Raw genomic sequence first — 14,467 nt, 5'->3', positions numbered from 1 at the left:
CATTGTGTATAGGAGTTGGGAGGTCATGTTGAGGCTGTACAGGATATTGTTTAGGCCACTACTGGAATACTGCGTGCAGTTCTGGTCTCCCTGCCATAGGTAGCATGTTGTTGAAACTCAAAAGGGTTGAGAAAGGATTTACAAGGATGATGCCAGGATTGGACAGTTTAAGCTATAGGGAGAGGCTGACTAGACTGGGACTATTTTCCTTGGAGCGTCAGAGGCTGAAGGATGATCTTAATTGAGGTTTATAAAATCATGAAGGCCATGGATAGGGTAAATAGATAAGGTCTTTTTCCAAGAGTGGAAGAGTCCAAAACTAGAGGACATAGGTTTAAGGTGAGAGGGGAAAGATTTAAAAGAGATCTGAGGAGCAACTTTTACATGCAGACTGTGTTGTGTGTGTGGAAGTGCCGCCAAAGGAAGTGGTGGAGGCTGATACAATTACAACGGGCATCTGGATGGGTATAGGAATAGGAAGGGTTTAGCAGGATATGGGCCAACTGCTGGCAAATGGGATTAAATTAATTTAGGATAACAGGTCGGCATGGATGAGTTGGACTAAAGGGTCTGTTTCTGTGCTATACGTTTCCAAGACTCTATTAGTTTTAGCTACTTTGTATGCCTTAGTTTTAACATGGATACTCTCCTTGAGAACCTTTGTTAATCGCAGATGGTTTATTCAGTCTTTATATTTGACTAAATATCCTGCAAAAACAAAGAATCAAATGGAGGTTTCTTCATCTGATGAACTGCGCTAGGAACAACACAACAAATGTTTTAGGGACAGAAATAGATGGTCGTAATGATGATGTAAATATAATTAGTAAATTTATATAATTTTTGAAAACAATTCTCCAATCACAGGAGAATACTTACTCTGTTTACAGAGTTAGCAATGTTGAAATCCTGATGGATTGCATTTCCATTATCATGAGCAAAGAATCAGTCAATGTTTTTCAACATTTTCATTTGTTTAGCTTTCACAATACAGCTTTCACAAAAACTCAATTGATTGGCTTCAAGAGTTTTGGAAAGACAAAGAATCACATATTTTGCTCTAAGCCTTAGTTTTCCAGTTGTCAAAGACTTTAGTTTTGCAATTATTTAATATATTTAATTTTGAAATCAATATAAGATTGGATTGAAACTTTCCAGAACATCCTGAATCAATTTAAATACAAAACACTTAGACTTGAACTCAATCTAGTATACCTACTTGCACTAGCATTTTTTCTCCCACAAGCACACACAGGTCAGAGTTGCAGTCATTTTTAACATCCATTTGCATATTCCTGGAAGGGCACAAGACAAAAACATTTCTGTTACATCTCATTCTTTGTTTGAAACTTGCCTGACATTCTATTGGTATGTAATTCCCCTTCATGTGAAATTCCCATATTCATGAGCATGGCTCCCACACAGGACTGCACCAGACAGCATTGAATTTACATTTGCAGTCTTCTATTTGTATGTACTGACAGTTTTTTAAAAAAAGCTGAATTAGAAGTTTAAAAAGTCCCCGAGGTATTTTGGGTTATGGTTCATTATCTGGGTACTTTGCATTGCTAGAAAACTGGATTGTTCATAAATATTACTATAATACCATTTCAAGTGACTTGAAATGGTATTATAGTAATATTTATGACAAATCCAGATTTCTAGCAATGCAAAGTACCCAGAACAACCTTGTCACATCTTATGAAATATACAAATGAATCCTTAAAAATGCATTCCTTTATTAAACTATTTTACAAATTAGGTTCCAAAGCATTGTTCCATCAAAGGTACTTAAAATTCACCGCACATCTTTGATGAATTTCAATTAACATGTATTTTTACACTTGGAATGTTTATTGGGAATTCAACTTCTTGTTAACTTCATAAGGGTTGAGAAAAGTAGATAATTGCATCTTCACATCATTATTTCTTTGCTCTGATGCTGTGCTCAGAATGAAGGACTGTTCTGGGTTAGTCACCTGTCACCTCATGCTTTCCTGTTGATCTTGTTCTGAAATCATTTTCATTTTCATTTTTAAAAAGAATGTTGCTGAAAGGATCTAGTCCTGTTCTGCCTTTTACAATAGAAAGGCAAGAAGTCTTAAAACATTTTAAATTAGGAATATTAAATGTAATACTTACAGTTACTGAAAAGAAAACACAATAACTACGTTCTCTGATTCACCTTACATCCTGTAGAGAGATTATTGACCTGGTTAATAGTTTGCCTGAGTAATAGGAGAGAGATGAGAGATAAATGACAAGTCATCAAATTGTCAAGATGTGGTGCCACGTTCAGTACACTTGCTAATGACTTAGGAGATGGAATAGAAAGCTACATATTCAAGTTTGTCAATGCTGCATAATGCAGATGGAAACATAAAAAAATTAAGTGAATGCCTTAAATTAGTTCTGCCAAAACATTTTTTACTTTGATCCCATTTTGAGACTTAATAATTGTGGCCGACCTAAAGTGAGAGCAGGTTCAGGAGAGAAGAGGATGGGCAAGAGCAGAAATGAGTTGAAGGTAATGATGCCTTAGCGCTCCTGACCCCAAACTTTCAGCTTCCATCCCAACTTGAGGTCCAGATATTCAACTTGAAAAGACGTGGGCTAAACTGTAAAACATTGATTTTAATATAGACGAACGTACAATCATCCAGTTTGAATCTAAACAGGATAGAACAAGGGACCTAATGGTGAAAAGTAATAAACAATCAATTTTCAAAGTTACACTGGGGTCCAGGTACAAAAGCCCTAAAATGTCACTAACAGGTACAGAAAATATGTTTTTAATTGATTTATAGAACACAGGCATCACTGGCTTGGCCAGCACTTCCAAGTTATCCCTAGTTACCCTTGAGAAGATGGTTGTAGCTATCTTATTGAACCACTGCAGTGTACATGCTTCAGGTACATCCACAGTACTGCTAGGGAACATTAGGGAAGGAGTTCCAGGATTTACACCCAATGACAGTGAAGAAATGGTGATATATTTCTAAATCAGGTTGGTGAATGGCCTGGAAGGGAACTCGCAGTTTCAATACATTTGCTGCACTTGTTCTTCCAGATGGTCATGGGTTTGGAATGTGTTGTCTCAGGATCTTCAGATGAATTTCCACAGTGCGTCTTGTAAATGGTACTTATTGGCACTATTGAGTGGCTGTTTATGGATGTAGTGCCAATCAACTAGGCTGCTTTTTCTGGGATGGTGTCAACGTTCTTGAGTGTTGTTGAAGCTGCATTCATCCAAGCAAATGGAAATTTTCTATCACACTCCTGCTTTGTGCCTTGTTGATAATAGATAGGCTTTGGAGGGTCAGGAAATGAGTTACACACTGCAGGATTGCTGGACTTTGTCCTTCTCTTGTTGCGACAGTATTTACATGATTGGTCCAGTTCAGTTTCTGGTCAAGATAAGCCCCAGATGTTGATAGTGAGGAATCCAGTGATTGTAACATTGTTGAATGGAAAGAGATGAAGATTAGATTCTCTCTTGTTGGAGAAAGTCATTGCTTAGCATTTGTGTGATGCAAATGTTACTTGTCACGTTTCAGTCCAAGCTTGGATATTGTTTGGGTCTTAATGTATTTGACCATGGACTGCTTCAGCATCTGAATGTCAAAAAAATGCTGAACATGTGCAATGATCAGCAAACATCCCCACTCCTGAACTTATGATAGAAGGAAGGCCATTGATGAAGCAGTTGGAGATGATTGGGTGAGAAAATCAAAAAGACTAGTAGTCAGGACTCTTGCGGTAGAGTGGCAGTGACCCTACCCCTGGATTGGAGGTCCTTGATTCAAGTTCTCCAGAGGTGTGTAATAACATCTTTGAATGGGTTGATTAGAAAAATAAGTTAAATGAAAAGGCTAGTAGTTCCTGCTGTCCCTACTTTGCCCTTCACTTTTGATGGTTACATTGCCCATAATAGACTTTGATTGTAAATATTTAATTGGCTACATGGGAGATTTACTGGCGGTGGTTAGTTGTTTACAAGAACAAAGTCATGGTAATTTGTGGTGGAAAGTTATTAAGTTGTGTAGGGTAATACTTCTAGGTATAAAAACCAAAATAAAAGGTTGATTGTAAGAAGTAAAAACAAGATCAGTCATAATGCTAAGTGGTTAAAACACATTGACAATATTTATACAGTTATCCATAGTTGGCTGCAGATACTAACATAGCCTTAAGGTTGAAAATTCATTGCACAAGCATAAAATATGTTTCAAAATAGTACATCTTTAAAATTCCATATATCAAATAGAAGTATATGATGCAATAATCATATCATAATTGACAAGATCCAAATAACTAAAGTTTGCTGTTTCATTCAATTGGCTTTTATGTAAAGCAAGACACATTGGCTCATTTTTCTTGTCGAGTTTTATGGTATGTTGTCTCCTGACCTCTTCAAGCTGTAAGGAAGGGAAGCACACATCCTCATTATTAACAAAATATTTCTTATCTGTGTCTGATTTCAATCGATGGTTAGTTATGCATATGTTTCAATAAACAAGTAAAGTGAAACAAAAAGCTTATTAGCCGCCTTCTTTTTCTCCATTATCTCTCCCTCATCATTGGTCGTCTGCACTACCCTTACAGGGTTTGTGTGTAAATTAACCAATTGGAAACATGGGTGATTTACTGGTGGTGGTTAACAGTTGAACAAATATCACAGATGATTTATTGATGGGAAAAAATGTTCAGTTATGTGGAAGAACGCTTCTGCTTATAAGAAAAAGAAACTAAGAAGGCTAGGAGAATGCTGGCCTTTTTTTTATCTGAAGGACAAAGATATAAGAGGGTAGAAACCTCCTTCAGCTATATCAAGCTTTGGATAGACTAGATTTAAAGTATTGTGTGTTTTTCTGTGCACTGCACCTCAGGAAGGAAGCTCCTATTTTGGACGGAGGGAAGCATAAATTTGCCAGAATTATTTTTGACTAAGGGGTTAAAATATGAAGAAATATTTTATAAGTTATTGTTATATTCCGTGGAAATTAGAAAATTAAGAAATAAGTTAATTCATGTTTCATGGTATAAAGGGCAACACTTAGAGAGAAAATGTTCCTGGTGGTTGGTTAGTCTAAAGATTAATTCTAATGATAGGAGCTGGGTATTCCAGGAATGGAATTAGGAAACACTTCTACACACAAAGAATGCTGTTAGATTAAGACTTTCGTCTTCAAACTAGATTAATTGTAAATTTTACACCGGAGATTGATAGATTTTTGTCCATTCATTCATTCATTTACTGTGAGAGCAATGGACATGGAAAATTTGGGTCCTCAGATCGATTTAAGGCACAGGATGATATCTGAGTGAGTTGTTGTCTGAGTGTGGCTGTCGGTTTATGGGCTGTCATGAACCCGAGTGGTCAGAGAAGTTTGGCTGTCAGTTCTGAGAATTTTTTCTGTAAGGTAGTGTGGCTAGTGAGTTAGAACGTGGCATGTCCTCGTCGTGTTGTTTGTCTATTAGGCATCTGCAGATGAAGTTATGGGATATCTGTTCTTGGCAAATACTCTGTAGAGGTGCTCTTCTTCCCTTCGTAGGTCAATAGTTTCGCAGTGTGTTGTAGCTCTTTTGAACAGGGTCCTAATGCAGCTTCTCTTGTGTGTGTTTGAGTGATTGCTGTTGTAATTCAGGACTTGGTTGGTGTGTATCGCTTTCCTGTACACTTTTGTGATGTATTCACCATTCTGTGTTCTTTGTACCATCACATCCAGGAATGGGAGTTGATTGTTGGTTTCTTCCTCTTTCGTAAATATGATCCCTGTGAGTACGATGTTGATAATCCGGTGTATGTTCTCTATTTCTGTTCTCCTAATGATAACAAAAGTGTCGTCTGATCCAGAGTTTGGGTTGGATTTGTGGTAGGGCTACTTGTTCCAATCTTTGCATCACTGCTTCTGCTATGACCCCAGAGATGGGTGAACCCATAGGTGTTCCATTGATTTAGGGTATAGGATTGCTCACTGAGCTGTAGGTTTGAAATCCAGACATTTCATTACCTGGCTAGGTAACATCACCAGTGGTGACCTCCAAGTGAAGCACCACTGATGATGTTACCTAGCCAGCTAATGAAACGCCTGGATATCAAACCTACAGCTCAGCGAGCAATCCTGCACCCTAAACCTCAACCTGAGCTACAAACCTTCACAAACCTTGCAAAAATGTTCCATTGATGTGTTCATATATTTGGATGTTAAATGTGAAGTGTGTCGTGAAGCACAGATTTAATAGTTTGAGCATATTGTCCTTGTTGATAGGTTCCTTGCCGTGTTTTCTGTTCTGCTTGCCCAGGAAGTTGTCTCTCTGGCTAGAGTTTTGTCAGTTGAAGTGAATACTGCCATTGCATCAAATAAGACCATTGCTTCATTCTTGTCTATGTTTATATTCTTGATGTTGTCCATTTTTGTGATGATTGTATGGAGTGTTTGGATCCGCTAATAAGATGTTTTAGTTTTTGTTGGAGTTCTTTTGCTAGTTTGTGTGATGGCATTCCTGGGAGTGCCACAATGGGTCGAAGTGGTATGTCTATTTTGTGTACTTTGGGTAATCCATAAAATCTTGGTGTGCTGTTGCTTTCTGGTTTCATCCTTTGTAGGTCAATCTTGGTTATTAGTCCATTTTTTGACCCTATACCCATCTTGTGCAAGACTAATGTAATTTACAGGATTCCATGCAAAGACTGCACAGACCACTACATAGGCCAGACAGGCAGACAACTAGCAATCTGTATCCGCAAACACCAATTAGCCACTGAACGCCACGACCAACTGTCCCTGGTAGCCATACACACAGAAAACAAGGACCACAAATTTGACTGGGACAGATCAACGACCATTGGACAATCTAAACACAGGACAGCCAGAGAATTTCTAGAAGGAAGGCATTCAGCAACAGACTCCATCAACAAGCACACAGATCGAGACCCAATATACCGGCCACTACAACAAACAACTGGAGCTGGCAACCGGAAGCAGCAGAAACAGAACCAAATAAATTTGAGAAGACACAGTACATTAACAATTCACAGGAGACTCCAAAGCACTGAATATGTCACTTACACAGGGGATGAAACTTCTGCAAATCAACTTCCCAACTCGGCGAGTATACCCACAACCACGACAACCAACACCTGAGCTACAAATCTTTATACAAACCTTGAATGAAACCATTCAAATTAGGAGCAAGAGTAGGCCATTTGGCCTCCTCAACCCTGCTATATCATTTAAAAGATCATGATTGATATAATACTGTCTATAATTCCACATTCTCACCAAAACCCAATAACCTTTGACTTCTTTGTTTGTCAAGAACATATTTACCTCTGCCTAATGACCCTGCCTCTACAGGTCTCTGGAGAAAAAAGTTCCAAGAGAAAAAGAAATTCTCCTTATCTCCATCTGAAAGGGTCAGCCCCTAGTTTTAAAACTGTAGTCTCTACTTCTATTTCTAGCCTGTAGACAATCCACTTGACCAGATCCACTACTTAACTCTTGTGTTTTAGAAGTTTACTGTGGTTGCCAATGGTTCTGTTACAAGCAACACTTCTATTGATCTAATTTTTGTAGCATATAAATTGATACAAGATTAAATTTACTAATATAATTATTTGCTAATGTATACTCACAATTCAGTTGTTTGGATTCTTAAGAGAAAGATAAGATCAGGTGTTTGAACCATCCCATTCTGTAACTTCCATTAGTAGCTGACCACGCTACTCTTTCCTTTTGCAGCTACAAGTCAGCTTCACACCCAGTTCTGATATCCTTTTGTCAGATCTACAGATTACATTTGGAGTAATGTCACTTTTCTACTGGCACATTGCTTTCAGCTTCAAGTCATCCCCTTCAATGAAATAATGGGTTCTTTTGGTCATTACAATTGCCAATTGCCTGCATCCTGACTGCAACATTTAAACCATATAGGGTGATTCTTTGTTCCTCTGTGTGCATGGGTACAGTTTGACTAGTTTCTGTCTGCACATCAGTGCATGTTGTCTCTCTTCTGATCACTGTCTGTCCACAACCCTCTCCTCCCATCAGTTCTCAGTCTACCGAGCAACCATTGTATACTATGTTAAAATAACATTATTCAATCACTAATACTATAGTTGGTATGACTTCTACAAAGAAAATAAGTGCTATAATTGTTTTTTTTAATGTGCATAAAAAGAAAGCAACTGAATCATCAACATCAAAATACCAACTTCTGTAATAGTGAATCCAGTAGGAGAAAGTGAAGACTGCAGATGCTGGGGATCAGAGCTTAAAAATGTGTTTCTAGAAAAGCGCAGCAGGTCAGGCAGCATCAAAGGAGAAGGAGAATCAACGTTTCAGGCATAAGCCCTTCTTCAGGAATGAGGAAAGTGTGCCAAGCAGGCTACGATAAAAGGTAGGGAGGAGGGACCTGGGGGAGGGGCGTTGGGAATGCGATAGGTAGAAGGAGGTTAAGGTGAGGGTGATAGGCCGGAGAGGGGGTGGGGGCGGAGAGGTCGGGAAGAAGATTGCAGGTCAAGAAGGCGGTGCTGAGTCTGAGGGTTGGGACTGAGAAAAGGTAGGGGGAGGGAAAATGAGGAAGCTGGAGAAATCTGCATTCATCCCTTGTAGTTGGAGGGTTCCTAGGCGGAAGATGAGGCGTTCATCCTCCAGGCGTCGTGTTGCCATGGTCTGGCGATGGAGGAGACCAAGGACCTGCATGTCCTTGGCAGAGTGGGAGGGGGAGTTAAAGTGTTCAGCCACGGGGCGGTTGGGTTGGTTGGTCCGGGTGTCCCACTCGCTACCACAGCCACATTTTAATTTCCAACCAATAAAACTATGCAAGGCCTGACCTGCTGCGCTTTTCCAGCAACACATTTTTAAGCTCTAAATAGTGAATCCAGAGCAAGTTCTACATTGAAAATTCCATCAGAATTTTCTTTTACCTCTATATTGCAAAAGTCAGTCATCAAGTAATAGATATTATTCTCTTAATTTACCAATAATTAAACACACCATCTATTGTTCAACAGTAATGTATAGGTTGCTGTTGTCAGGTTTATTAAATGCCCCAAAGTCCCTTCCATAAGAGCCAGCATCTTTTCATCATCTATTCTCTCCAGTCCCCTCAGGATCTTATTTGTTTCAATTAGATTGCCTCTCACTCTACTAAATGTTAATGGATGCAGGCCCAATCTGTCCACTCTTTCTCCAAAAGATAATGGCACATTCCAGGGATCAGTTGAGTGAATCTTCTCTGAACTACTTCTTATGCATGTATATCCTTTTCCAGTGGCAGTTACACAGCAGTTACAATTTGAATCTTTCACACAATTGAAATCACAAGTCCTAATGAAAGAGATATGCACAAGCTCTGACAGAAGATAGTTATTGGGATAATTGTAAATGTTTTACTATTGCAGTTACTCAAATTACCTTTAATTGTTAAGTGGGAATCTATACTACAGGCAAAAAGAGCTAGAATTCCTGCAAATAATTGGTAATCAAATTTCATCTGTGAGGTCAGAAGTCACATGACACCAGATTATAGTTCAAGAGGTTTATTTGAAATTGCAAGTTTTCAGAGCACTGTCCCTTTGTCAGTGTCGTGTGACTTCTGATCTTGTCCAACACCAGCACTTCCACTTCATCTAGGAGAACTGATACTGATCTCTTAATACAGAAGTTCCCTATGATCTCCATGAGTCTATATCATTGACACTAATAGTTCAGGACTACCAGCAGGCAGGTTCATGATGTAAGTAAAGCATCAACGCAAGCATGACCCTGTTCAGTCTATTCAAGAACTACAGGAGAAATGCCCAGCCCAAAACATTGAGCAGGTTACTCAATCCCAAGAAAACAGAAAAAGTACCATTGGTAGTTCAATTGATGAAGTTCATGTGGAACCTGAACAACAGTAACCTAATGTGATCTGGACAGTAAAAATAGCAAGAGTTCCAGGGAGAGAATTCCCCTTCCAGTGATCCCGTTCTCAAGGCATTGTAGTATCATAAGTGGAATGTCAGTAATATTACTAAGGTACACTTTCGCATTACTGGGAGCTGGATGTTTGAGGCAATGTTCTGCGATCAGCCATCATTTCAAAGCTGGATATAAAGGCCTGTTGAGGTATCTGTGGCAGAGATAGATTACTGCTCAGTCTTAACAAGAAGAAGCACTTGTCTTGCAGAACCAATGTAGCTTATTTCATGATAATGACAGGTACAAATACTATTGACTCACTGGACATAATTACTTAAGACTTCCAGGAGCCAGGAATGTCACTTCTGATCTTATGCAAGACTGTCTGATTTTCCACCCAAAGATTGTGTGACATCATCAGATTGGATGGAGCGTCCATATGAATTCTTTCAGCACCCCATTACTTTAAACAGATCCCAGAACCATGTAAGGATTAAGAATTTCAAACAGTCATTTTTAACACCATACAGATGTTGATACCGCAAATACTTGATCAAGATATCATTACCCAGTTACATCAATGTCATGTGAGTATTGAAAGAACAAGATGATTTTCACAATGAACAATTTTAGAACAAGGCCAGGGTTTAATAACAACATAGAGTGGACAGTGAGGATGTACAATGTATGTCAGAAGCATCAGGTAAGTCAACACAAAAATAGGTAATGTTTTAATCACTGTTAAGGTGATGATGTCTTGCTTATTAGTAACAATGTCTTACTTATTGCTGACAACCTCTCCAAATTTTCACTAACTGAGGGGTACTTCAAACACATCTAATATGATGAGTCTATAACACAAATGCGTGGTCCTTTATTAGACAAGGTCACTATATAAAACTAAAAGCTATGGGTGATTATGGAAGACCATGATGAGGCATCTCTTCCAATGTAAACAGCCAGTTGGATAAGTACTTATTTGACTGGTAACAGGTATCTCCTTTCACATACCTACAAGAATCCTTGAGCTTCCTCCCTCATAACAGGGATGGCCCTTTATAAGAGACCTTTCTCTCCTTCAGGTCCAACATCTGCCTCTAAATTGCTTCTAGGTTCAGCTCAAACCTGCTCCATAGTTTCTATGGAGATGGCTCTGCCAAGTCAGTAGTTCCATCAAATTGAACTTCATTCCTTGTTAAAAGAAATTTAGTGCAATTGGAAGCAATTTCCAAGAGTGGTTTGTGCAGCCACAACGCATCCATTTCCATTGATGCTGTGGAGAGCTCTGGCTGACAAAGCAAAGACGTTTTTTCAGCTTGTCCATAAACAAAGGGAGAGGGCATGCGTATTATTGGGGACAGCACTCTAAGTCCTGCAAAAATGCATGTTGAAAATGGAGGAATACCCTTTACCTGGTGGGATGCATATGGTATTGTGGTAAGTATGGTATGGGGTGTAAATGGTGTTGTAGGGGGGTATGAGAGTGAGTTGTTGTCGAGGGGTGGTGTGGGATGAGTATGGTGTTATGGGATTTTAAGGAGAGGGACTGTGGTGAGAAGGAATATGTAGTGTACAATTATTCTGTTTCATTATCAGCTGGAGTAATAACAGTTGGGATTTGTGTCCTTCTTAAAGTCAAGATCTAAGGGGGTAAGTAATTCAAATTCCATCCTCCCAACACCTTCCCCCCTTGCTCTCCCCTCGCCCCCTTCTTGGACATTCTGATTTTAGAAAGAACAAGATCAGATAGACATACATTTGGCTCAACTAAAGTCTTATTTTTTTAAAGTGAACCATCCTAATGCCCTGACTTTAAACAAAAACTTGAAACTAAATTGCCATGATTAGTTTGTTTGATTTAAAAACTGTCATGAAATACCCTTGGCCCCCAACCACTACACACAAAGTCCTCTGAATTTGGTTGTTATCCATAGGATATCATGAGCTCTCTGTCTGAATATCCCCTGCATTTGGATGATAACTTACAATTCACCATACGGTTGGTCCTTCCACTAAGAACTGCAGATCCATGAGCCAGGTTGACCATTCCTGACAATTCTTCTAATGTAAACCCCTCCAGACCAAGTTCACTATGTTATAGTTGGAACATTTACAATCCCCAACATGTTTTTGCCTATCTAGCATTGATTGTAGGCCTGAATCAGAATGACTGGTCCTGACCCCATCTTCTGACTGCAGTAAAGTTGCTTCACTTTTGTCCTTTTGTATTGTAATTCATATCAAGCATTTTACAACCACATCAAACATTTTCCTATTAATCAGGATTTCTGAGAATCAATTCTTCTTAGTGTATTTCACACACTTCATCCAAATGGAGTCAGTTAAACAATACAGTCCCTTTCCCTGATTAAAAACAGTCCAGATGACTGGATCGGTTCACAATGATTCTAAATATCCCTCCTGTTGTTTGGAGATGACAATGGCAACAGCACCTAGATCCCAAGTGAATAAAGGTTTAAATGATCCATTTCTCCTCTCAAATGAAACTCACTGTAAAATTAAAAGCTTCATTTGACAAGGTAACTGGACAGAGGGAGTGGCCAAAAGAGATTCTGACCTCAATGTTATGGATTGTTTGGACAGGCACAGCTATGATTGCATTAAATTGTCAGGGCACTCTTTAATGCTTATGAGCTTGTGCCTGAACCTTATCAGTTAATCTGAAGAAGAGTTTGTTTAGTTTAGAAACTTTAGTTCTGTCATACTGCACTCAAAACATTGTCTCTGCACAGATGCTGCCAGACTGCTGTGTTTCTCCTGCTTTCTCTGTGTAGGTAATTTTCATAGAGTGGGAATAAGCTTATTTTTCAGGTGAATACAGGACTCTTTTCAGAACTATTTTTCAAGAAAACTTGGACTTGAGGCAGTCAAGATGTTAGCCTGAAATGTTGCTTGTTGTTCTCTGTTCCGATATTTTAAGCAGATTGAGATAAGGGGTCAGAAATTATAATGAAAGATTTTCATGGACAGGTCCTGTGACCGGCTCACTAAGGTGTCAGTTTCAATTTATTAATTCATTTGCCTCCATCTGAAGAATGATCTATTGCTCACCATAGAGACTGGATGAAGCTATTAGCATCTCCATAACTATAACAAAGTTTGGTGATTTTCCCTTTATTATCAGAGACAAAAGGTCTATGTTCTCATTGCCTTGGCCTGCTTGCAGTATTCCTGCAATTATAAACATGAAATTCCACAGGGCTGGTGGGTTAGCTTTGTCTGGAATTTTCTAGTACTGTAGCCAAATGTGATCCGCAGCTACAATTTTAGTCCACCAAAGTTCATTTTGAAAATTAAACATTAAAGTGTGGATATATATATATATTTTAAAAATAAAATATATTTTATTATCTCAGCAACATGAAAAAGATGATGACCTGACATTGGAAAAGCCACAAGCTGTACAGTCCAAAATGATTCAGCCCCATTAGATTGAAAAAGGTGACACCAAAATATACACACAGACTACCTTTCAGAGAATGTTTGCCTATCCAGCCCAAATGTAAGGAACCCTCAGCAGTCTCATCAACACAGGTCTCATTAGGGTCAGATACCTTCAAACCCATTCTCCAAGTGATGGTCAAAGAAAAACAAATATAACTCGCATTTAAAATGAAAACAAATACATTTTGAAGAATCCCAGATTAACTTTCTAGGGTTCAAAATGATAGTGGCTACAATAAAGCCTGCACATGGCAACATCAAGGCCATTCATGTGCTTCTGATCCTGGGTTAACGTGGAAAAGTTGGGATTCATCAGTGTTGCCAACTTTTATGACAAATACCGTTCTAAGTATGCAGAAAACTATGGACCTTTTTCAGATGCTATTGCTCAAATATGTAAATTGGGAACAGACAATTGAACAGCAAGCAATGTTTGGTCATCCTGCATTTTAGAAACATGTCACAACAGATGCATCAGGAAAAGTGAACGCAGTTGTACTTCTACAAGTCATCACAGGAAGCAAATTGGGTGGAGGAGTCCAGAACTAGATGGCATAGGTTTAGGGTTAGAGGGGAAAGATATAAAACAGACCTAAGGGGCAACTTTTTCACACATAGGGTGGTAAGTGTATGGAATGCGCTGCCAGAGGAAGTGGTGGAGGCTAGTATAATTGCAACATTTAAAAGACATATGGATGGGTATATGAATAGGAAGAGTTTGAAGGGAAATGGGCCGGGTGCTGGCAAGTGGGACTAGATTAGGTTGGGATATCTGGTCAGCATGGATGCGTTGGAGCAAAGGATCTGTTTCTGTGTTATACATCTCTATGACTCTCTGCCTGTTGTTAGAAACTGAACACAATGACTTTACTGAAAAACAGGAAAACTTTTAATCAAAGTAGAATGCTCACCTTCTGCACTGATTGTCAATGCTGACTACATTAGCCTTGTCAGAATCTAGTCATTAGCCTTTATCCATCTACAAATGGTAACTTATAACATTGAAGACTATGATATTGCAGTAATCTATGCATGTCAGTGCAAGTTTATTATGTGAGAGAAGGTGAAGGCAGAAGCAGAGACAGATAGCG

This window comes from Hemiscyllium ocellatum, chromosome 6 (genome assembly GCF_020745735.1).
Source record: "Hemiscyllium ocellatum isolate sHemOce1 chromosome 6, sHemOce1.pat.X.cur, whole genome shotgun sequence".
In the NCBI taxonomy this organism is placed as follows: domain Eukaryota; kingdom Metazoa; phylum Chordata; class Chondrichthyes; order Orectolobiformes; family Hemiscylliidae; genus Hemiscyllium; species Hemiscyllium ocellatum.
This window is presented reverse-complemented; position numbering follows the sequence as displayed.